Raw genomic sequence first — 22,404 nt, 5'->3', positions numbered from 1 at the left:
CTCTCTGGGCACTGAGCTAAGCAGCAGTTTCCGTAGTGTAGCGCTTATCATGTTTGCGTCACACGCGAAAGGTCTGTTGCGAGCCTGGGCGGAAACATTATTTGTGAAGCAAAAACTTGTCTGCAATAAAATTGAACAAAAGCAGTCCAGGGTACATTGTCGCATGAGCAATGAACATTTTAAAACTAATCTACTCAAATACAGAGTGTGTAAAATCAGATCGGGGATAAAACTTCATCAAGGGTTAAAGTTTCACTCATTATTAAAGTTCAGTTATTGAAATTTCGATTGTCCTTGTTCGCATTTCTTTCATTCTGTGAAACAACACTATTGGTTTGGACCATCAGATCAAAGTTGCATTTGAAACCCACAAACAACTCATTAATTATTCGCTCTTCCCCAGTTCCAGAGCTCAGAGGGTTATTGTCCATCCCTGGGATGCAAGCTACCTCGGAACCGGGCCAAACCTCCCCGTGCACCGATCACAGGCTCAGGAAAACCCCGGGGGAGAGGATATCCCGATCACTGGGCCTTCCAGCAACACTGAACAAGCGCCCGGTCCGAAACTTTCCTGAGTAATAACTTGTAACTGCAGCATCCAGCAGTCAGGATGGCCGAGCGGTCTAAGGCGCTGCGTTCAGGTCGCAGTCTCCTCTGGAGGCGTGGGTTCAAATCCCACTTCTGACATTAAGTGTTTTAAATTGCAAACTCATTTGTTTTGACACCACTCTGAAGTGCTTTGGGACATCCATCTGACATGATAAAATTACTCCACTTCAATTGCAAGCGGTGTTATCAAATATACTTCCCAAACCGGGAAACGATCCCGGGTGGCTGTAGCGAAAGGAATGGTTTTGTGAAGCATTGAAAGGTGTCCTGTAAATATCTCGCACTGCTAATTTAAACTCACGGTTATAATTTGTTTCGGTGCAAAAGAAGGCAGGCTCGAAGGGCCAAATGGCCGACTCCTGCTCCTGGTTCTTGTGTTCTTATGCAGAGCACAGAACAGATGATTAAATTATCAACTCTCCCTCAGTTCATATTTCTTTCATTGTGCAAAAGAAGATAATGTGATCATTAATGATGTTTTCCCGTGAAAGCAACATAAATTTTAAGGAACAGTAATCGACTAACATGGGGCTCAAACCCATGATCCTGAGATTAAGAGTCTCAGGCTCTACCGACTGAGCTAGCCAGGCTTCGCAACATCGACCCTGTCAATCCCCTTCAGAATATTGTCCGTTTCAACGAGATCACCTCCGATTCTTCGAAACCCCAGAGAGAATCGGCATATTCTACACAAACTCTCATCATAGGACAGCCCTCTCATCCCAGGAATAAATCTGTTGAACCTCTGTTGCACCACCTCCAAGGCAAGTGTGTCCTTCCTCAGATAAGTACTATGGGCGAATATCCTGTTTTTCTGCTGATTCTACTTCCTCCTCCTTTGATAGTCCTTCTCTGTACATTCTGTATTCTGCTTGGTTCTATACTGAAATATGAGCCTGAAGTTTATCACAAGCTTCCGTTTTTGTGTTTTAGTTGATCTTCTTTCATCCACCGAGCTGTAGCTAGCTATCATGCTATTTCTGCACCCTGCATGAGAACGTGTCTAGTCGTTACCCGATCTATCTCCTTTTTGAAAGTCTCCCAATGTGCATTTACTGTTTTACCGAGAAATCTTTGGTTTCAATCTACCTGGGCCGGATCCCTTTCAACTCAAAAAATTAGTCCTCCCACAGTTGGGTATTTTCACACATGATTATACCTTCTCCTTTTCCATAACTACTCTAAACCTAATGATATTGTGATCACTGTTTCCTCAATGCTCCTCCACAGAAACATGCTCTACTTAATCCATTTCCGAGATCCAGAACTGCTTTCTTCCCCATCGTGCTGGAAACATACTGACGGAGAAAGTTCTAATATAGATTTCAGGAAATCCTCCCCTGCATTTTCCCTTTGCATGGTTATTTTCCCAGTTTACGTTGAAGTCCGAGATTATCACGACAGATCTTGAATCTTTCTGCATTTTACCTAAATTTACACCTCTTTATCCTTCCCACTATTAGGTGGCCGATAACATAATCGCTCATCTAACTTTCTACAGGCACATTCATTTAAAAAAGAATGTCGGATGGGAATAGGGCCACAAATCGATGGACAATATTAAATCACATGAAGCGATGGAAAAATTACATAAAATATGAAATAATTACTTTGCCTCTGTATTTACCAGGGACACAGGGCAGATGGACATGACGGTGGAATAATGTATGGGAAATTATATAACTGCAATAAGTAAAGAGGAGAAATATTAAATGAAAAACCAAATGAAAGGAGGATTGAACACCTGGTCTGGATGGATTACATCCATACACTTTAAAATAATTCAGCGAAGAGATAGCAGGAGCACTATTACAAATATTTAATGATTAGTTTGAAAAATGTGTAGTGTCAGAGGAATGGCGGATAGCTAACGTAATACTTATATTTGAGATGGAAGATAGAACATGTCCGGGGAACTATAGACCAGTCAGTGGAACTTCGGTGGTACGAAAATAATGGAATCCCTTCTAAAGTAGAGAATAGAAAAATATCTATAAACCAAAAATATAATAATGTATAATCAGCGTGGATTCAAAAGCAAAAGTGTTGCTTGACCAACTTCTTTGATTTCTTTGAAGAAGTAACAGGGAGAGTAGACCAGGGTAATGTGGTCGATATAATATACTTAAATTTCCAAAAAGTCTTTGATGAGGTACCACATATTAGAATAATGAATAAGGTCAGAGCTTGCGGTGTTAGGGTACAAGTCGTGGAATGTATAGCGAGCTGACCCCAAGACAGAAAGCAGAAGTAAAGGACTGTTATTCTGAGTGCAGAAGGTGTAAAGTGGGCTCCCATGAGGATCAGTGTGGGACCAATGCTGTTCACAATTTAAATTGTCCATTTAGACTTTATAATCAAAAAAACAATTTCTACACTTTCAGATGAGGCCAAATTGGGGTGGGGCTGATAGACATTATTGAGGAGGATTGCAACAAACTACAACAAGACATTAACAATCTTGTAGACTGGACATTGAATTGGCAAATTCAATCCAACACAGACAGAGTGAGGTCATGTACTTTGGTAAGAAAGATAAGGTCAAATACTACGTGAGAATAAGAATCTAAGTGAGGTCAAGGAGCAAAGGGATCTCAGAGTAGAAATACAAATAAACAGTAAAGGTCGTGATGCGGGTTATACATCCATAAAAAGAAAATGGAGCACCAAGGGTTAATTCAAGATGGATAGTGTTGAAAAGTAGTGAAGTTCTGTTGAACTGGTATCAAACTTTCTTTGGACCACACTTGCAGCACACTGTACAATTCTCATCGCCGTGTTATAAGAACATAAGAACATAAGAATTTGGAACAGGAGTAGGCCATCTCGCCCCTCGAGCCTGCTCCGCCATGCAATAAGATCATGGCTGATCTGGCCGTGGACTCAGCTCCACTTACCCGCCCTCTCCCCGTAACCCTTAATTCCCTTATTGTTTAAAAATCTATCTATCTTTGACTTGAAAACATTCAATGAGCTCGCCTCAACTGCTTCCTTGGGCAGAGAATTCCACAGATTCACAACCCTCTGGGAGAAGAAATTCTTTCTCAACTTGGTTTTAAATTGGCTCCTCCGTATTTTGAGGGCGTGCCCCCTAGTTCTAGTCTCCCCTACCAGTGGAAACAACCTCTCTGCCTCTATCTTGTCTATCCTTTTCATTATTTTAAATGTGTCTATAAGATAACCCCTCATCCTTCTGAACTCCAAGGAGTAAAGACCCAGTCTACTCAATCTATCATCATAAGGTAACCCCCTCATTTCTGGAATCAGCCTAGTGAATCGTCTCTGTACCCCTTCCAAAGCTAGTATATCCCTCCTTAAGTAAGGTGACCAAAACTGCACGCAGGGCTCCAGGTGCGGCCTTACTAATACCTTATACAGTTGCAGCAAGAACTCCCTGCTTTTGTACTCCATCCCTCTCGCAATGAAGGCCAACATTCCATTCGCCTTCCTGATTACCTGCTGCACCTGCAAACTAACCTTTTGGGATTCATGCACAAGGACCCCCAGGTCCCTCTGCACCACAGCATGTTGTAATTTCTCTCCATTCAAATAATATTCCCTTTTACTGTTTTTTTTCGCCAAGGTGGATGACCTTACACTTTCCGACATTGTATTCCATCTGCCAAACCTTAGCCCATTCGCTTAACCTATCCAAATCTCCTTGCAGCCTCTCTGAGTCCTCTACACAACCCGCTTTCCCACTAATCTTAGTGTCATCTGCAAATTTTGTTGCACTACACTCTGTCCCCTCTTCTAGGTCATCTATGTATATTGTAAAGAGTTGTGGTCCCAGCACTGATCCCTGTGGCACACCACTAACCACTAATTTCCAACCGGAAAAGGACCCATTTATCCTGACTCTCTGCTTTCTGTTAGCCAGCCAATTCTCTATCCATGCTAATACATTTCCTCTGACTCCGCGTACCTTTATCTTCTGCAGTAACCTTTTGTGTGGCACGTTATCGAATGCCTTTTGGAAATCTAAATACACCACATCCATCGGTACATCTCTATCCACCATGCTCGTTGTATCATCAAAGAATTCCAGTAATTACATGGCCACTATGGTCAGATGTTCGACCCCAGTCAATGAACGACACTCAATACAGTTGTACAATGACAGATAGTCCCAGCAATACAGATTCAGTCCGGTCAGATATTGCAGTCTGCCCAGTGCATCTCAGTTCTCACAACTCTATTGTGACAGCGAATCCCAGTAAGAAACAAACTTTAGAGGGCTTTTAGTGCCGAGGGCAGGTGCAAGTATACAAAGTGTTCCAACAACAGCAATAACTTCATCATTTGTGTGTCTGCAGAGTACAGAGTTACGGTTTCTGTTAAAGGAACGGCATAAATGAGCAGTGGGAATTTGGCTAATGTGGACTTCCGATTTTTGAAATTATGTCACTGCCCCTATCATTTAATGGTCATCACTACATTGTCAGATACAGAACAAGGCCAAATATGGATCACACACAGAGTTACACAACGTCAATGACTATAATCACTGACCAGGAAGAGCAGTGACTGCAAGGATCACGTGGAATATTTTATCAATGATGGAAAATGTCGCAGGCATTGTCATGTATTCAACCAGCATTGTAACCCATGTATAAACTGACCTAAGTAGTACACCGTGAGAACACTGACCACTAGGTGGGAGACACTCCTAACCTGGACCTTCAGGTATAAATGGGGAAGCTCCACCCACCTTCATCACTTGAGTGTGAAGGAATAAAGGACAGGTCACAGACTGACCTTCTCTCAAGCATAGGCCTTGTGTGCATTTATACTGTGAAGTAAGGACCTATCAATGGCGACAAGAAACTGGGATTTAATCCACGCGAGCATGGCCACTAGCAGAACAGACGAGAAGTACTGTGTTAAGGAATGGTTGGGACAGAGAGTCAACATTGTTAAAGCAGCACACAGTTCTCCAGGCAGACAAGGGCAGTCAGGCATGCCCCAACATGTAGTCGAACCCAGAGGGGGAGTTCAACAGAGACAATGGCAAGCTAAACAGCGATTCACGCCATTGCAAGGGACAATGCGGCCAGTAATGGGGCCATCAACACCTGTTAATGGTGCACTCAAGGACAATAACAGGGGCAGTCAGGGACGATCGACTGGCAAGGGACCTTTTGTTTCAAACCGTAACTCATGCTGGAGGCGTGGAGGCATACATTCAGCCGGAGTTTGCAGAGATGAGCAAAATGCCTGCAGAAATTGCAGAAATGGACACTGGGGGAAATCGCTGGAAGCTGAAGTTCAGCGAGTTCATGTGGAGCACGTATAAATTTCATACACCAGGACGCCACCAATAATGATGAAAGTGCTCCTCAATGGCATCCCAGTATCAATGGAGTTAGACACGAGTGCCAGCCAGTCCCTGATGGGTATCAAACAGTTCAAAAAGTTGTCGGCATCCAAGGCCAGGAGGCCAAAATTATCGCAGATTGACGCACAGCTACGGACTTACACCAAGGAGATCATTCCGGTGCAAGGCAGCGCCACGGTCGTCGTGACCCACAAAGATTCGGTGAACAGGTTGCCACTCTGGATTGTCCCATGGGACGGTCCCGCACTACTGGGGAGGAGTTGGCTTGCTGTCATGAACTGGAAATGGGGCGATGTCAATGCAATTTCCTCTGTGGCGCGAGTATCATGCTCACAGTTCCTGGACAAATTTGACTCATTATTTCAACCCGGCATTGGCACTTTCATGGGGCCCAATGTAGTGATTCACTTAAATTCGGACGCCAGACCAGTACAACACAAGGCCAGAGCGGTGCCGTACGTGATGCAGAAAAAGATAGAAGGCGAATTGGACCGCCTCCTGAGGGAAGGCATCATCTCGCCAGTCGAATTCAGTGACTGGGCGAGCCCGATTGTGCCGGTGCTCAAGGCGGATGGGTCGGTCAGGATATGTGGCGATTACAAGGCCACCATCAATCGGGTGTCACTCCAAGACCAGTACCCACTACCGAGAGCGGAGGACCTCTTTGCGACGCTATCCGGTGGCAATCTTTTTTCGAAATTGGACCTGACCTCAGCTTACATGATCCAGGAGCTGGCAAGTGAGTCGAAGAAGCTGACCACCATCAGGACACACAAGGGGTTGTTTGAGTACAACAGATGTCCGTTCGGGATTCGCTCGGTCGCCGCGCTCTTCCAACGAAATATGGAAAACCTCCTCAAGTCGATTCCAGGGACGGTGGTTTTTCAGGACAACATTCTCATTACGGGTTACGATACTGAAGAACACCTCCACAACCTGGAGGAGGTGCTACGCAGACTGGACCGGGTAGGTCTGCGCCTGAAAACTGCGAAGTGCGTCTTCCTAGCTCCAGAGGTAGAATTCCTGGGGATGAGGGTAGCAGCAGATGGGATCAGCCCAACTGCATCCAAGACGGAAGCGATCCAGAGAGCACCCAGACCCCGTAACACGACGGAACTGCGTTCGTTCCTGGGGCTCCTGAATTATTTTGGCAACTTTCTTCCCAAATTGAGCACGCTGCTGGAGCCACTGCACGTGCTCCTATGCAAAGGTCGTGAATGGGTCTGGGGGGACAGCCAGGAAAGGGCTTTTAATAGAGCACGCAATTTGTTATGTTCCAAAAATCTGTTAACGCTTTCTGACCCATGTAAGAAACTTGTGTAAACGTGCGATCTGTCGTCCTATGGTGTCGGGTGTGTGTTGCAGCATGTCAATGCCAAGGGTCAGTTACAGCCGGTAGCTTATGCCTCCAGAAGTCTGTCCCAGGCAGAAAGGGGCTGAGGGATGGTAGAATAGGAGGCGCTCGCATGTGTATATGTGGTAAAGAAAATGCACCAGTACCTGTTTGGCAGAAAATTTGAGCTGGAGACAGATCACAAACCCCTAACGTCCCTTTTGGCCGACAACAAGGCCATAAATGCAAACGCATCGGCCCGCATACAGAGGTGGGCACTCACGTTAGCTGCCTATCACTGCACAATTCGGCACAGACCGGGCACTGAAAACTGCGCCGATGCACTCAGCAGGCTCCCACTAGCCAACACTGAGGGGGCTACCGAGCATGGTGCTGAGATGGTCATGGCTGTTGAAGCTTTCGGAAGCGAAGGCTCACCAGTGACAGCCCGTCAGATTAAAGTCTGGACAAATAGATACCCGCTATTGTCTCTAGTCAAGAAATGTGTCCTGAACGGGGACTGGGCAGCCACGTACAGGGCATGCCCTGAGGAATTTAAACCATTTCACAGGGGCAGGGATGAACCCTCGATTCAAGCCGATTGCCTACTGTGGGGAAACCGCGTAGTCATGCCCCAGATGGGCAGAGAGGTCTTCATCAGAAAACTCCACAATGGGCACCCGGGCATTGTCACGATGAAGGCAATTGCCAGGTCACACGTTTGGTGGCCAGGAATAGACGCAGATCTGGAACTTTGTGTTCGCAGGTGCAACACATGTGCCCAGCTGGGCCATGCGCCCAGGGAAGCCCCCCTTAGCCCCTGGCCAAGCCTTGGTCACGCATCCATGTGGACTACGCAGGTCCTTTCATGGGGAAAATGTTTTTGGTTGTAGTGTACGCCTACTCCAAATGGATCGAGTGTGACATTTTAAATTCAAGCACATCCTCTGGCACGGTAGAAAGTCTACGGGCAATGTTCGCCGCCCACAGTCTAGCGGACATCTTGGTCAGTGACAATGGCCCGTGCTTCACAAGCACTGAATTCCAGGACTTCATGGCAGGCAATGGAATTAACCATGTTAGAACGGCACCATTCAAGCCGGCATCCAACAGCCAGGCAGAACGAGCAGTGCAGATAATCAAACATGGGATGCTCAGATTCCAAGGGGGTTCCCTACAAACCTGCTTATCACGCCTCCTGTTGGCCTATAGATCCCGACCACACTCGCTCACAGGGCTTCCACCCGCAGAGCTACTAATGAAAAGGACGCTCAAAACCCGATTATCCCTTATACACCCCACCATGAAAGAAATTGTCGAGAGCAGGCGCCAGTCACAATATTACTACCATGACAGGAATGCGAGGGCATGATGTATTGATGTAAATGATCCTGCTTTTGTCCTCAACTACGCTGCAGGGCCCAAATGGCTCGCAGGCACTGTGGTTGCCAAAGAGGGAAATTGGTTTCTGGTAGTTAAACTTACCAATGGACAAATCTGCCGCAAACATGTGGATCAAACAAAAAGGAGATTCAGCAACCCCATAGAAGAAGCAGAGGAAGAGAACGATATAGAGTTCACTCCACCACAGGTGACCGAACACCGGAACCAAAGGGAGGAGAGCCCAGTCACTGTGGGCAGTCCGGACAGGCCTGAGCACTGCAAACAGCAGACACTCAGGCCAGCGCCCAACAACTGGAGCCCCAACTCAGGCGCTCTACAAGGGAGCGTAAACCACCAGAGAGACTCAACCTGTGATCCCAATAAGACTTTGGGGTAGGAGGTGATGTCATGTATTCAACCAGCATTGTAACCCATGTATAAACTGACCTAAGTTGTACACCGTGAGAACACTGACCACTAGGTGGGAGATACTCCTAACCTGGACCTTCAGGTATAAAAGGGGAAGCTCCACCCACCTTCATCACTTGAGTGTGAAGGAATAAAGGACAGGTCACAGACTGACCTTCTCTCAAGCATGGGCCTCGTGTGTATTTATACTGTGTAGTGAGGAGGTATCAGGCATTTTCTGTGTTAAGCGATGCTGCCTCTTCATGCTTTAGGCAATCTCTCTGAATTAAACTCTGAAATATTCCCGGAGCCTTTCAATTATATCCTGTGGGCTCCCCACTGGGACAGTCAAGATGCAACAGAGTTGAAATTAGTTTCAGTTGTTTGAACAAACACATTGCGGCCGCTGATTTGAGTCCCTCATGACATAGAATATGTTTCAATGCAAAATTCCGAAATTGAAGCTAAACGTCCCAAAACTGGAAAATGTTGATCAGACTTATTATATAATGTAATTGGAAACGATGCTCTCTCTCCAATGGCCGTGTTCCTTCAAACACAATCAGACGCATTGTATTGATTGTATATTGTTCTGATGAATGTTTTGCACTCTTCTGTGTTAATTCAGTGATTACTTTCCAAATGTTAGCTGAGTCTCTCGGGTCTGCTCTACTTCACTGTGGTATGCGGCTGCCTTCTATAACTCTGGATATGTAATTCTCAATTAAAGTGCAGTGCTCATTTTACTGTCGAACACTCATTTGTTCTAACTTAGAGTCAGCAATGAGTAAGGATCCATTTTTCCACAGCACCTCAAACAAATACAGCATGTCAAATCAATTAATGAAACACCTCGAACTAATAAAATAAGGTGCAATTTTCCCTCATAGTATAAATCTTAAATGTACGGTTTCATTCTGGGTAATCTGCGATATACGCCTTCAAAGGCAATGGGAAAACATCGCCAGGGTGCAAAATAATTTGTTCTGGGCTCTGCATGTTTGTAATGTAGACAAATTTGCTGCTGATACAAAGATATGGTGGGAAAGCAAGTTGTGAGGAGGACGCAAACAATCTGCAAAGCGATATAGATAGGGTCAGTGAGTGAGCAAAAAATTGGCAGCTGCAGTATAATGTGGGAAATATGAGGTTATTCACTTTGGTCGGTAAAACAAAAAAAGCTAATAATTACTTAAATGGAGAGAGATTACAAAATGCTGTGGAGCAGAGGGATCTGGGAGTCCTTTTACAGAAGAACATAAGAAATAGGAGCAGGAGTAGGCCATACGGCCCCTCGAGCCTGCTCCGCCATTCAATAAGATCATGGCTTATCCGATCATGGACTCAGCTCCACTTCACTGCCCGCTCCCCATAACCCCTTATCCCCTTATCATTTAAAAAGCTGTCAATTTCTCTCTTAAATTTATTCAATGTCCCAGCTTCCACAGCTCACTGAGGCAGGTTATTCCACAGTTTTACAACCCTCTGAGAGAAGAAATTTCTCCTCATCTCAGTTTTAAATGGGTGGCCCCTTATTCTAAGATCATGCCCTCTAGTTCCAGTCTCCCCATCAGTGGAAACATCCTCTCTGCATCCACCTTCTCAAGCCCCCTCATAATCTTACACGTTTCGATAAGATCACCTCTCATTCGTCTGAATTCCAATGAGTAGAGGCCCAACCTACTCAACCTTTCCTTATAAGTCAACCCCCTCATCTCCAGAATCAAACTAGTGAACCTTCTCTGAACTGCCTCCAAAGCAAGTATAGCCTTTCGTAAATATGGAAAACAAAATTGCACGCAGTATTCCAGGTGTGGCCTCACCAATACGTTATACAGCTATCGCAGGACTTCCCTGCTTTTATACTCCATCCCCTTTGCAATAAAGGCCAAGATACCATTGGCCTTCCTGATCACAAAAAGTTAGCATGCAGATACAGCAAGTAATTAGGAAGGCAAATGGAAAATTGGCCTTTATTTCAAGGGGGATGGAATATAAAAGTACGGAAGTCCTGCTACAACTGTACAGAGCACAGGTGAAACCACACCTGGAGTGCTGCGTACAGTTTTGCTCTCCTCATTTCAGGAGGGATAAACTTACATTGGGGGCATTTCACAGAAGGTTCACAAGGTTGTCTTATGAAGAATGGTTGAACAGGTTGGGATCTACCTATTGGAGATTTGCAGAGTGAAAGATGATATCTTTGAAAGGTGTAAGATTCTGAGGGGCTAGACAGGGTAGATGCAGAGAGGATGTTTCCCCTCGTGGGGGAATCTAGAACGAGGGGACATAGTTTCAGAATAAGAAGTTGCCCATTTAAAATGGGGATGAGTAGGAATTTCTTCCCTCAGAGGGGCGTGAATCTTTGTATTTCTACCCCTGAGAGCTGTGAAGGCTCGGTCATTGAATATATTTAAGGTGGAGGTAGACAGATTTTTGAACGATATGGGAGTCAAGGGTTCGGCGGAGATGGTAGGGAAGTGGAGCTGAGGCCAAGATCAGATCAGCCATGATCTCACTGAATAGTGGAACAGGCTCGAGGGGCTAAATGGCCTCCTCCTGTTCCTATGTCCCTCTGTGTAAGGTCTGGGAAACATACGGTGGTGATCTGTGGAAACTTCAACTAAATGGTGTTGTTTTAAAGGGGATGCAGAAACAGAGTGACCGAGAGATTTACACACAGCAATATTTGAAGGTGGGTAGACAAGTTGATAAGGTTACTAAAAAAGAATACAGGACACTTGGCTTTATAACGTGAAATAGATTACACCGGTGAGGAACTTACACCAAAGCTTTATAAATCCCTGCTTAGGCCTCAGTTGGATCCTGTTTACAGTTCTGGGCACCACAATTTAGGAAGGATATCGAGGATTTGGAGAGAACATAAGAAATATGTAAGAAACATTTTCTGTTGTTATTGAAAACACAAACACAGGTATTCATTGAAATCCAATCTGTAGGTGGCCACACACAGATTGAAGAGAGCCAGGGAGACCGACAGAATCGGGAAACATCGGGAAATGGACAAGAGATATTGACAAGGACTAAAACCGCTTTGAGACCAGACAATTGCGGGAACCCCTGTGGTTAATGAAAGGGCTTTGGGTGGTTGATTGCCTGATACACTTGTAATGTGGGGAAAGATGTGCCCAAATCACCCCCATATGGACCTCAACTCTTTCAGAAGCAAGAGAGTGTGTAACCTGGGTCTATAACATAAAGTAATGGGGTCCTTAACGATTAAAGCCCATTATTAATTCTCTCACACACTTCAATTATGTTTATGAAATGAATTGATGGAAACTTCAAGAACTGAACTTTAATGAGTTAAGGAACTTTAATCATTGATGAAGTTTTATCTCCTATCTGATTTTACACACACTGTATTTTAGGAGAGTGAGTTAAAATGCCCATCGCTCATGATACAAGGAACCTGGGGCTACTTTAAAAAAATGTATTCCACAGAAAAATATTCTCCAAAACAATGTTTCTGTCCGTGCTCAAACCGAGGATATTTCACATGTGTGGCGAACGTGATAACCGTTACACGACGGAAACCTCTGCTTACACCTCGAAAAAAAGCATCCTGCAGCGCTGCCTCACTTCCCAGCAGCAGATCAAAGCCGCAAACAAACCAATCGATTATTCCCACTTCCCCACCTCCACAGATACTGCCCGACCTGCTGAGTGTTTCCAGCATTTTCTGGGGTTGATGTGCGTCGCTTTCAATCTTTGAAATTTCACCAAGCAAAGAAACGGTCAATCGAACTGACCCTGTAAGCACTTTGTTCGCGTTTATTCACAGGAATATCTGCAGTCGGGAGCAGAAAAGGAATTAAAACCGAATACCGTCTTCGGGACAATCAGAATACTTCGTCACAGACAAGGCACCGGAAGGCTGGAAGGTAGATCACACCGGTTGTGGGAAAGCTGGTTGGCAGTGACATGGAAGTGTCTGCAGTGTGCGGGACCAGACTGCTTCCATACATCCACACTGAATGTCCACCCTTTATTTGGGAAAAGTACAACTGAGAGTGGACAAGTTCCATCCCGGTAGGAGCAATCTGAAGGTTTAACTGACTGACACCCTGGTTTTGGATGTCGTGCAGTGTGCACTTGCGTCAGTCTCTGTGACGCAATGGTTTAGCGCGTTGGGCTATTAACCTAAAAGTTGGTGGTTCAAGCCCACCCAGAAGCGAAGTTTTTAACTGTGTTTTCCCTGAGGATTCGGTGCTGCACGGTTCCAGTTTGTCATTGCGCGTTTTGACTGCACAAACATATTCCGCAAACATTACCAGCTGTGCTCTTATCCAGTGATGTTCCCACTCCAATACTTTTGGGAGCATTCAGTTCAAGTGTAGAGTTTGAGTGTATACAGAACTGTACAGTGATATCAGAAAATTTTACAAGGTTGTGGGACATTGTGTTTTGTTAATATTGAATCACGAATATGAATCAATCCATTTTTTCCAATATTTAATTGAGCAAGTTTTCAAAATGTTTCCACCCAATTTTGAACCAGGAACTTTTCGCGTGTGAGGCAAATGTGACAACCACGACACTACGGAAACACTGCATTTGAAGTAATGTTAGGAACAGAACCAGAGCTTTAACCTACACAGCTGGACTATACTTCAGGTGCTATATTTAGGAAGGCTGTGAGTGTGGTATGAATTGATCCAGTGTTTCCCAGACTTTACACATAGGAACAGGAGCTGGCGATTTAGCAGCGAGTGGTTAGGATCTGGAATGTACTGGAGACAGACTCAATCTTATCTTTCAAACAGGAGTTGGATAAGTGTCTGAAGGAAAAACAATTGCAGGCCTCAGGGGAAAGAGCGGGGGAGTAGGACTCAATGAGAGTCGGCACGGGCTCGACGGGCCGAATGGCCTTCCGTGCTGTAACCATTCCATGAGTCTATAAGTTAGTGGCACATTTCATAGTGTGGGTGGAAGCAGAACATTGCAAAGGGACATTGATTGAGTCGGCAAAACAAGATGCATCTGAGTCAGGAGATTCGGGGGGTGTGGAAATTCGGGAGTTTAATGAATTTGAAAGGAACATTTTTGTTTTGTGCAGTTTTGGTCAGAGAAATGTCTGTGAAAGGAATTTTTTGCACAGAGGAATGCAGCATTTAATCTTCTGCCTTAACACTTCTTTCTGGGTGTCGGGGTCACATTCCTTTCAATGTCATTCTTCCAGAATTGATATTTCATTTGCTGTTTCACAATAACCAGACCCTTGCTCTAAATTCAGTCGCACTGTTTCCCCAGTCTCCTGTTGATGTTACCAGCAATGAACATTTTGAATCAGAACCCTAAAGCACAGTGTGTAAAATGGGACATGTTTTAACAATTAACTTGGGGCTCACACCCCTGAATTCAAGATTAAGATTCTCATGCTCGACCGATTGACCTCGCCGGGCTTCTGACAAATGCACCTTTTTGTCGCTGATTGCAGCCAGGCGCCTGTTGGCTCCGCCCCAGATGTTTAAACTTGATGTCGAGGAACTGACAGGATCCTCTTGAATGGTGGACCAGGCTCGAGGGGCCGAAAGACCTACTCCGGCTCCGAATCCTTACATGTTTATGATCTTATAACCTTTCACAGGAGAACAAACTCGCGCCTGAGCATGCATGAGGAGAAAGCTCCAGAAAATATTACCACCCGGTGAGCTTTCGCTTGTAAGTGTAAAGTCCTGACCCTGCAGTACAGACTCAGACGAGGCACATGCTGAAGTCAAGGTCACTCTGGACCTGCACCTTTATTTCACAGCTCTCATGTGCCATACTTGCCTGAGACCTGCCTTTATATACCTGTGTGGAACAGGTATGCAGTGTCTCCTGCAAGTGCACCCCTGGTGGTAACGTATGCTTGTGGTTACAGGTCATATCTAGTTACAGTCATGTATAGCATGGTAAGATACAGTTATATACAGTAGTGTGAGATACATGACATCAAACTCCCCCAAGGTCTTATTGTCTTTATAGATTCAGACTCTCAGGTGGTCTACGCTCTCGCGTGGAGCGTCTTAGTTGTGGTTCAGTTGTTTGCCTTGGTGCCTGTTTTTCTTTCAGTGTGATTGCTGGTATCTCGCCTGGGCTGTCTGTTGAGACTGCCCTTTCCTCAGGTTGTTCCCTCTGTCTGCCCACCAGGTGTGGTTTGAGTTCCATACTGTAGTCTGCCTCTCGTCCTGCAGTATTGTTGGTGAATCTACTTTTTACTTGGTCTACATGCCTCCGGCAGGTTTGGCGATTGTCCATTTGTACAACCAGTAGCCTGTTTCCTTCCTTGCCTGTTACTGTCCCTGTACGTCATTTGGGACCCCTGCCACAGTTTAGCACAAGCACCTTGTCCCCTATCTCATTCCACCTCCCCCTCAAATTTAGGTCGTGGTACTCAGTTAGCTTCCGGCGCTTAGCCTCAACAATTTCATGCATGTCTGGGAGGATTAACGAGAGCCTGGTCTTTAAGGTTCATTTCATCAATAGTTGCGCGGGGGGAACCCCAGTCAACGAATGTGGACGAGATCTGTATGCCAGCAGCAGTCGCGACAGGCGGCTCTGCAGCGTGGGACCTTGGATTCTCAGCATGCCTTGTTTAATGATCTGCACTGCTTGCTCCGCCTGGCCATTGGAGGCCGGCTTTAACGGTGCCGTCTTAACGTGATTTATGCCGTGGTCAACTATAAATTCTTGAAATTCTGCGCTAGTGAAGAACGGACCATTATCACTGACCAATATGTCAGGAATTCCGTGCATTGCAAACATAGTTCTCAAGCTCTCCACAATGGTGGAGGTGGTGCTCGAGTTTAAAATGGTGAACTCGATCCATTTTGAAAATGCATCAACGGCTACGAGGAACATTTTGCCCATGAATGGGCCCGCATAGTCTACATGCACCTGCGACCACGGTTTTTGTGAGCCAGGGCCAGGGGCTTAGGGGGGCCTCCCTGGGGGCATTACTGAGTTGGGCACAAATGGTGCACCGACGGATGCAGAGCTCCAAGTCCGTGTCAATGCTAGGCCACCAGACGTGGGATCTGGCTATGGCCTTCATTAGGATGATCCCCGGGTGCTCGCGGAGGAGCTGCCGGACAAACGCCTCTCAGCCTCGCAAGGGCATAACTACTCGGCTGCCCCACATCAGGCAGTCTGCCTGCAGTGATAGTTCATGCCTGCGCCTATGGAAACGTTTGATCTCCTCGGGGCAGGCATCGCGGGTCCAGGCTCTGATTTGGTGCGACATCATGGGCGAACCTGTGGATTCAAAGGCACTGATTGCCATGACCATCTCACAGTCCTGTTCGTCCGAACCTTCTGTGGTCGCCAGGGGTAGCCTGCTAAGCGCGTCGGCACAGTTGTCTGTGCCTGGTCTGTGCCTTATTGTGTAGTCGTAAGACACCAGCATGAGTGCCCACCGCTGAATGCGTGCCGAGGCTTTGGCGTTTATTGCCTTGCACTCAGATAGCGGGGACGTGAGGGGTTTGTGGTTGGTTTCTAACCCGAACTTGGCCACGAAAAGGTATTGGTGCATCTTTTTGACATCGTACACGCACGCGAGCTCCTCCTTCTCAACCATATCGTACCCGCACGCCGCCCGCGATAGTGACCTGGAGGCATAAGCAATAGGTTGTAATTTACCCGCATCATTGACATGCTGTAAAACGCACCCGACCCTGTACGCTGACGCATCACATGTAAGAACTAACTTTTTACCTGGGTCAAAAAAGGCTAAAACACTGTTGGAACATAGAAGATTGAGTTCTTTATTGAAAGCGCGTTCTTGGGCGTCCCCCCAAGACCAATCGCACCCCTTTCTGAGTAGCATGTGGAGAGGCTCCAGCAGCGTGCTCAAGTTCTGCATAAAGTTCCCAAAGTAATTGAATAGCCCGAGAAAGGCAGTCAGTTCCGAGATATTCCAGGGCCTGAGTGCCAGACGAATTGCTTCGGTTTTTGATTCTGTTGGGCAGATTCCATCAGCAGCAATCCTTCTGCCCAAAAATTCAACCTCAGGCGCGAGAAACAGACACTTGGATTACTTAACTCTTAGGCCTACTCGATCCAATCGACTTAGTACTTCCTGCAAATTGCGGAGATGGGAGTCGGTGTCACTGCCCGTGATGAGTATGTCATCTTGAAACACAACCGTCCCCAGGATGGACTTGAGCAGACTCTCCATGTTGCGCTGGAATATAGCAGCTGCCGACCTGATGCCGAATGGGCATCGATTGTACATAAAAAGGCCTCGATGTATGTTGATGGTGGTGAGTAGCTGAGACTCTTCGGTCAGTTCTTGCGTCATATACGCAGATGTAAGATCAAGTTTTGAGAAAAGTTTTCCTCCAGCCAACGTGGCAAATAGGTCCTCTGCTCTGGGCAGCGGGTATTGGTCCTGTAGGGAGACTCTGTTATGGTAGACTTGTAATCCCCACAGATTTGTACGGATCCATCAGGCTTCATGACGGGGATGATGGGACTTGACCAGTCGCTAAATTCCACGGATGAGATAATGCCTTCCCGCAGGTCCAGTTCGTGTTCAATCTTTTCCCTCATCACATAAGGCACAGCTCTAGACTTGTGATGGACCGGTCTGGCATCCTGTGTGATGTAGATTTTAACTTTAGCCCCTTTGAGGGTACCCACACCTGGCTGAAAGAGATGTTCAAAACGACTTAGAACTGCAGAGTGGTGTGAGATACATGACAGTAAGGTGAACGTGTGAACGGCCACACTGCGGAAACATCTCCACCTTCAGCACCAGGTCAGACGGAGATGCTGAGCGAGCAGGTGAACTGCAGGATCCCACTTTTTAGGAGCTGATCGTTGTGCCAAGCAAATGAGTTTTGCTTAATGACTAAAAATAAAAGGTGCTAGAAGTGGGATTCAAATCCACAATTTCAGATCAGACTGAACACAACAGCTTAGACCGCTCAGCTGTCCTGACGATCCAGTGTTGTATATGGCCACCTGCAGGTTGATTTTGAACTTTTGTGTCTTGTCACAAGAAATAAATGAGGGCAACAGGTGTTTCTCTGCCTGACACCGGGGAAACAGTGAGACAGACCTTGGAGCAAGGGTCTGGTTATTGCCAAAAAGCAAAGAAAATATTAATTCCGGGATTACCCAAAGGAGCAGTGACCTCGACGTGATTTGAACACGCAAACTTCTAATCTGTAGTCAGACGCGCTACCGTTGCGCCACAAGGCCGACACAGGGAGTTTGAGATGTTCCTCTATATGAAGATTCTGCAATACAAGGGGCTTTATAATCCCTGCCCATTCCCACCAGGTATCAGAAGAAGCGCTCACCTGCCAGTCACCGTATGTTTTTGTTTAACTTTTGTGTTGTTTTCACGGGAAAGCATCATTAATTAACCCGTCATCTTCTTTTGTACAATGAAAGAAATGCTGACTGAGGGACAGTCGATACTTCAATCATTTGTTCTGTGCTTTGCATGTTAACTGTTCAACCATATCCCATTTTACACACTGTGTTTTAGGAGTCTGGTTCAAAATCCTCATCGCTGGCGACACCAGGAATCTGGGGCAACTTTTGTCAAATTTAACAGCACCGGTTATTCCGACACGCCAAAGTTCCCCGGTGGATCCATTTTCTCTCGCTAAAAGTTATCTATTTATTGGTAAAATAAAGAGCAATTAAGGAATAAGGGAGCCCTTTTGCTAGGAGAAAAAATAGCAAATAAAAAGAGCAAATGCTGGAAATCTCAGCAGGTCAGTTAGCATTTGCCAGGAGACAAGACTCGCCTCCGATTGTTCCCCTGTAGGAAATTTCAACATAATGTTCCCGCCCGGGATCGAACCGGTGACCTTTCATATGTAAAGCAAACGTGATAACGGCGACACTTGGGAAACCTCTGGCACAGTGACCTCAACAGACGGGAGCTGACGAGTGAGCTCCCTCTGTGCTGATCACCACTGATTTTTTATGTGGAAGCAAGTCATCCTCGACTCCGGGATTACCTAAGAAGAGAGGAGGATCAGGAATGTGTTGGCTCACCTGAAACAACTTCTGTCCCACACTGAAAGTTCTCAATCCTTCTCCTCTGCTGCCCTTTGCAGAAATGTCACGGATCACCCAGCCACCGTGTTCACTTCCACATCCTCACAGTGGGGCCACAGAGGCTCCTACCGTCTCCCCGCGATCAGCGAACTCGCCCAGTTTGTAAAATTAAACCCGGGACATGTGTCCGGCAAAGGACAGGAGAAGCGGGAGAGTGTGTAAGCTCATTCTGTAACAGATAGTAGTGGGGTTATTAACGGCGATTACAGCAATCATTAATCCTCTCACACACCTCAATTATGTTTCTGCGATGAACTGATTGAGAATGGAAAGGGTTAATGCTCGGGATCTTAACCCCTCGACCACCAGGGAACAGCTTCGATAATTTGTATCAATATAAAAATATATATTTATATATGAACCTGTATGTCAACGGCAAGCTGTCTAGACGTCATGGCACAACGGTCGTGAATCTAACTTTGAGCGAGAGAAATTGTTCCACAGTGACACCCATTTCATCTTTTATTCCCTTTTAAACACTAGAAACTGAGACAGGGGGAATAAATAGAGAAATAAAAGCACAGTGATACAGACAAGAGGAAGAGAGAAGGGGAAATACTGCCCCCACCCAGAACTAATGCAGAAACCCCTCTGCTGCGCTCGGGGTGGCCACCCACAGCCTGGATACACTAATGTCCCAACAGTTCATTGACTGTCGGAGTGAGACCGTGCGGCGCTTCAGAAGACAGGTCGAAAAAGCAAAGTCACTGATTCGGTCTCACCTGCTTCTCTAATCAAGAGTAGTCACACACAAAAACTTGCTTTTATAATGGCTATACATTACCGTTATGATTGTCAAGCAGTTGGTTCATTGATCTCAAGGTGTGACTTTAGATGAGTCGAAGTTAAATGAAATTTGTGAGAAGTCCTGCGTTCCAATCGTGGACGAGTCCATTATTTTGCCGGCGAGTTTTGAAATTGCATAGAAATTTTGCAAAGGACGACTTGCATTTCTGCAGTGCCTTTCAGGAACGCATGACGCCCCAAAGCGCTTTACAGCCGTTGAATTATGTTTGAAGTGTTGTAGTATGGGGAAAGATGTGCCCAAATCACCCCACACGAACCTCAACTCTTTACAAAGGAGTTTGGTGCAAATAATCAGGTGCCTCAGGGACTTGGACTTTCTTGAATGAGTTCTGCTTGTACCTGCATTCAAGCTTGAAACAGCAACTGGGCTTCCATCTCACGGGAGCAGCGTGTAGCGGTTAGCGAGTGGGTGACGAGGTTTGGGGTTGATGTGCGTCACTTTCAATCTTTGAAATTTCACCAAGCAAAGAAATGGTGAATCCAACTGACCCTGCAAGCATTTATTTCCCGTTTAATCACAGGAATATCCGCAGTCAGGAGCTGAACAGGAATTAAAACCTAACACCGGCTTCGGGACAATCAGAATACTTTGTCACAGACAAGGCACCGGAAGGCTGGAAGGTCGATCACATCGGTTGTGTGAGAGCTGGTTGGCGGTGACATGGAAGTGTCTGCAGTGTGCGGGACCAGACTGCTTCCACACATCCACAATGAATGTCCCACCCTTTATTTGGGAAAAGTGCAACTGAGAGTGGACAAGTTCCAACTGGTCGGAGCAATCTGAAGCTTTAACTGACGGACACCCTGGTTTGGGATGTCTTGCAGTGTACACTTGTGTCAGTCTCTGTGGCGCAATGGGGGGTGTTCGGTTGTTAATCAAAAAGTTGGTGGTTTAAGCCCTCTCAGGGACTTCAACTGTTTTCCCCGAGGATACTGTGCCGCACAGTTCCAGGTTGTCATTGTGTGCTTTGGTGTCACGAATATATTCTGCAAACATTGCCAGCTGTGCTGTTATCCAGTGAGTTCCCACTCCAATACTTATATGAGCATTCAGTTCAAGTGTCGAGTTTGAGTGTATACAGAACTGAACATAGATATCAGAAAATTTAACAAGGCTGTGGGACATTGTGTTTTGTTAATATTGAAACATTAATATGAATAAATCCATTTTTTCTAATATTTAATTAAACGGGTTTCCAAAATGTTTCCGCCCAGTTTCGAACCAAAGATCATTCGCGGGTGAAGAAAATGTGACAACCACTACACTACGGAAACACTGCAATTGAAGTGATGTTAGAAACATAACCAGAGCTTTCACCTACACAGCTGGCCTACACTTCAGGAGCTGGTTTTACGAGAATAGAAAGACGGTGCTATATTTAGGAAGTCTGTGAGTGTGGCAGGAATTGATCTCGTGTTTCCCAGACTTTACACATAGGAACAGGAGATGACCATTTAGCAGCAAGTGGTTAGGATCTGGAATGCACGGCTTGAAAGGGTGGTGGATGCAGACTCAATCTTATGTTTCAAACGGGAGTTGGATCAGTGTCTGAAGGAAAAACAATTGCAGGGCTACGTTAAAAGGAGGGGGGAGTGGGACTCGCTGAGAGTCGGCACGGGCTCGACGGGCCGAATGGCCTTCCGTGCTGTAACCATTCCATGATTCTGTAAGTTAGCGGCACATTTCATAGTGTGGGTGGAAGCAGAACATTGCAAAGGGACATGGATTGAGTCGGCAAAACTAGAGGCATCTGATTCAGGAGATTCTGGTGAAGCGGAAATTCGGGAGTTTAATGACTTTGCAACGAACATTTTTGTTTTGTGCAGCTTCGGTCAGAGAAATGTTTGTGAAAGGAATTTTTTGCAGAAAGGGATGCAGCATTTCATTTTCTGTCTTAACACTTCTTTCTGGATGTCGGGTCACATTTCCTTTCGATATTATTCTTCCAGAATGTATATTTTCTTTGGTGTTTCACAATAACCAGACCCTTGCTCTAAAGTCAGTCTCACTGTTTCCCCAGTCTCCTGTTGATGTTACCAGCAATGAACATTTTGAACCAGAACCCGAAAGCAGTGTGTAAAATGGTTTATGGTTTAAGAGTTAACTTGCAGAGCATAGATAAATTATCCAATTATGGAATCTCCTTCAGTTAGAATTTCTTTATTTGTGCAAAAGAAGATCATCAGTTAATTAACGATGTATTCCCGTGAAAGCAACATAAAAAGTAGTTAAAAAGTAATCAACAAACTTGGTGTTCGAACCCGAGAATCTGAGATTAAAAATCTCACGCTGTATCAACTGAGCTCGCTGTGCTTCTGCTAAAGCAAACGTTTTTGTCACTGATTGCAACCAGGCGCCTGTTGGCTCCGCCCCAGATGTTTAAACTTGATGTCGAAGAACTGCCAGGATCTTCTTGAATGGTGGACCAGGCTCGAGGGGCCG

General features: G+C 45.7%; 3 non-coding genes across 3 annotated transcripts; 1 reads left to right on the top strand and 2 right to left on the bottom strand.

Moving 5' to 3' along the window:
- The first annotated feature begins 604 nt into the window (after positions 1 to 604).
- Positions 605 to 687, top strand: trnal-cag (transfer RNA leucine (anticodon CAG)). The gene has a single exon. It is a non-coding gene; the product is annotated as a tRNA-Leu (tRNA).
- Positions 688 to 1,126: 439 nt separating this feature from the next.
- Positions 1,127 to 1,199, bottom strand: trnak-cuu (transfer RNA lysine (anticodon CUU)). The gene has a single exon. It is a non-coding gene; the product is annotated as a tRNA-Lys (tRNA).
- A 17,010-nt stretch (positions 1,200 to 18,209) lies between these two features.
- On the bottom strand, positions 18,210 to 18,281 carry trnac-aca (transfer RNA cysteine (anticodon ACA)). The gene has a single exon. It is a non-coding gene; the product is annotated as a tRNA-Cys (tRNA).
- Positions 18,282 to 22,404: the final 4,123 nt, after the last annotated feature.

The sequence above is a fragment of the Pristiophorus japonicus genome, unplaced genomic scaffold (assembly GCF_044704955.1).
Source record: "Pristiophorus japonicus isolate sPriJap1 unplaced genomic scaffold, sPriJap1.hap1 HAP1_SCAFFOLD_332, whole genome shotgun sequence".
Taxonomy (NCBI): Eukaryota; Metazoa; Chordata; class Chondrichthyes; family Pristiophoridae; genus Pristiophorus; species Pristiophorus japonicus.
The sequence above is the reverse complement of the archived record's forward strand: the minus strand, read 5'-3'. Positions and strand labels throughout refer to the sequence as shown.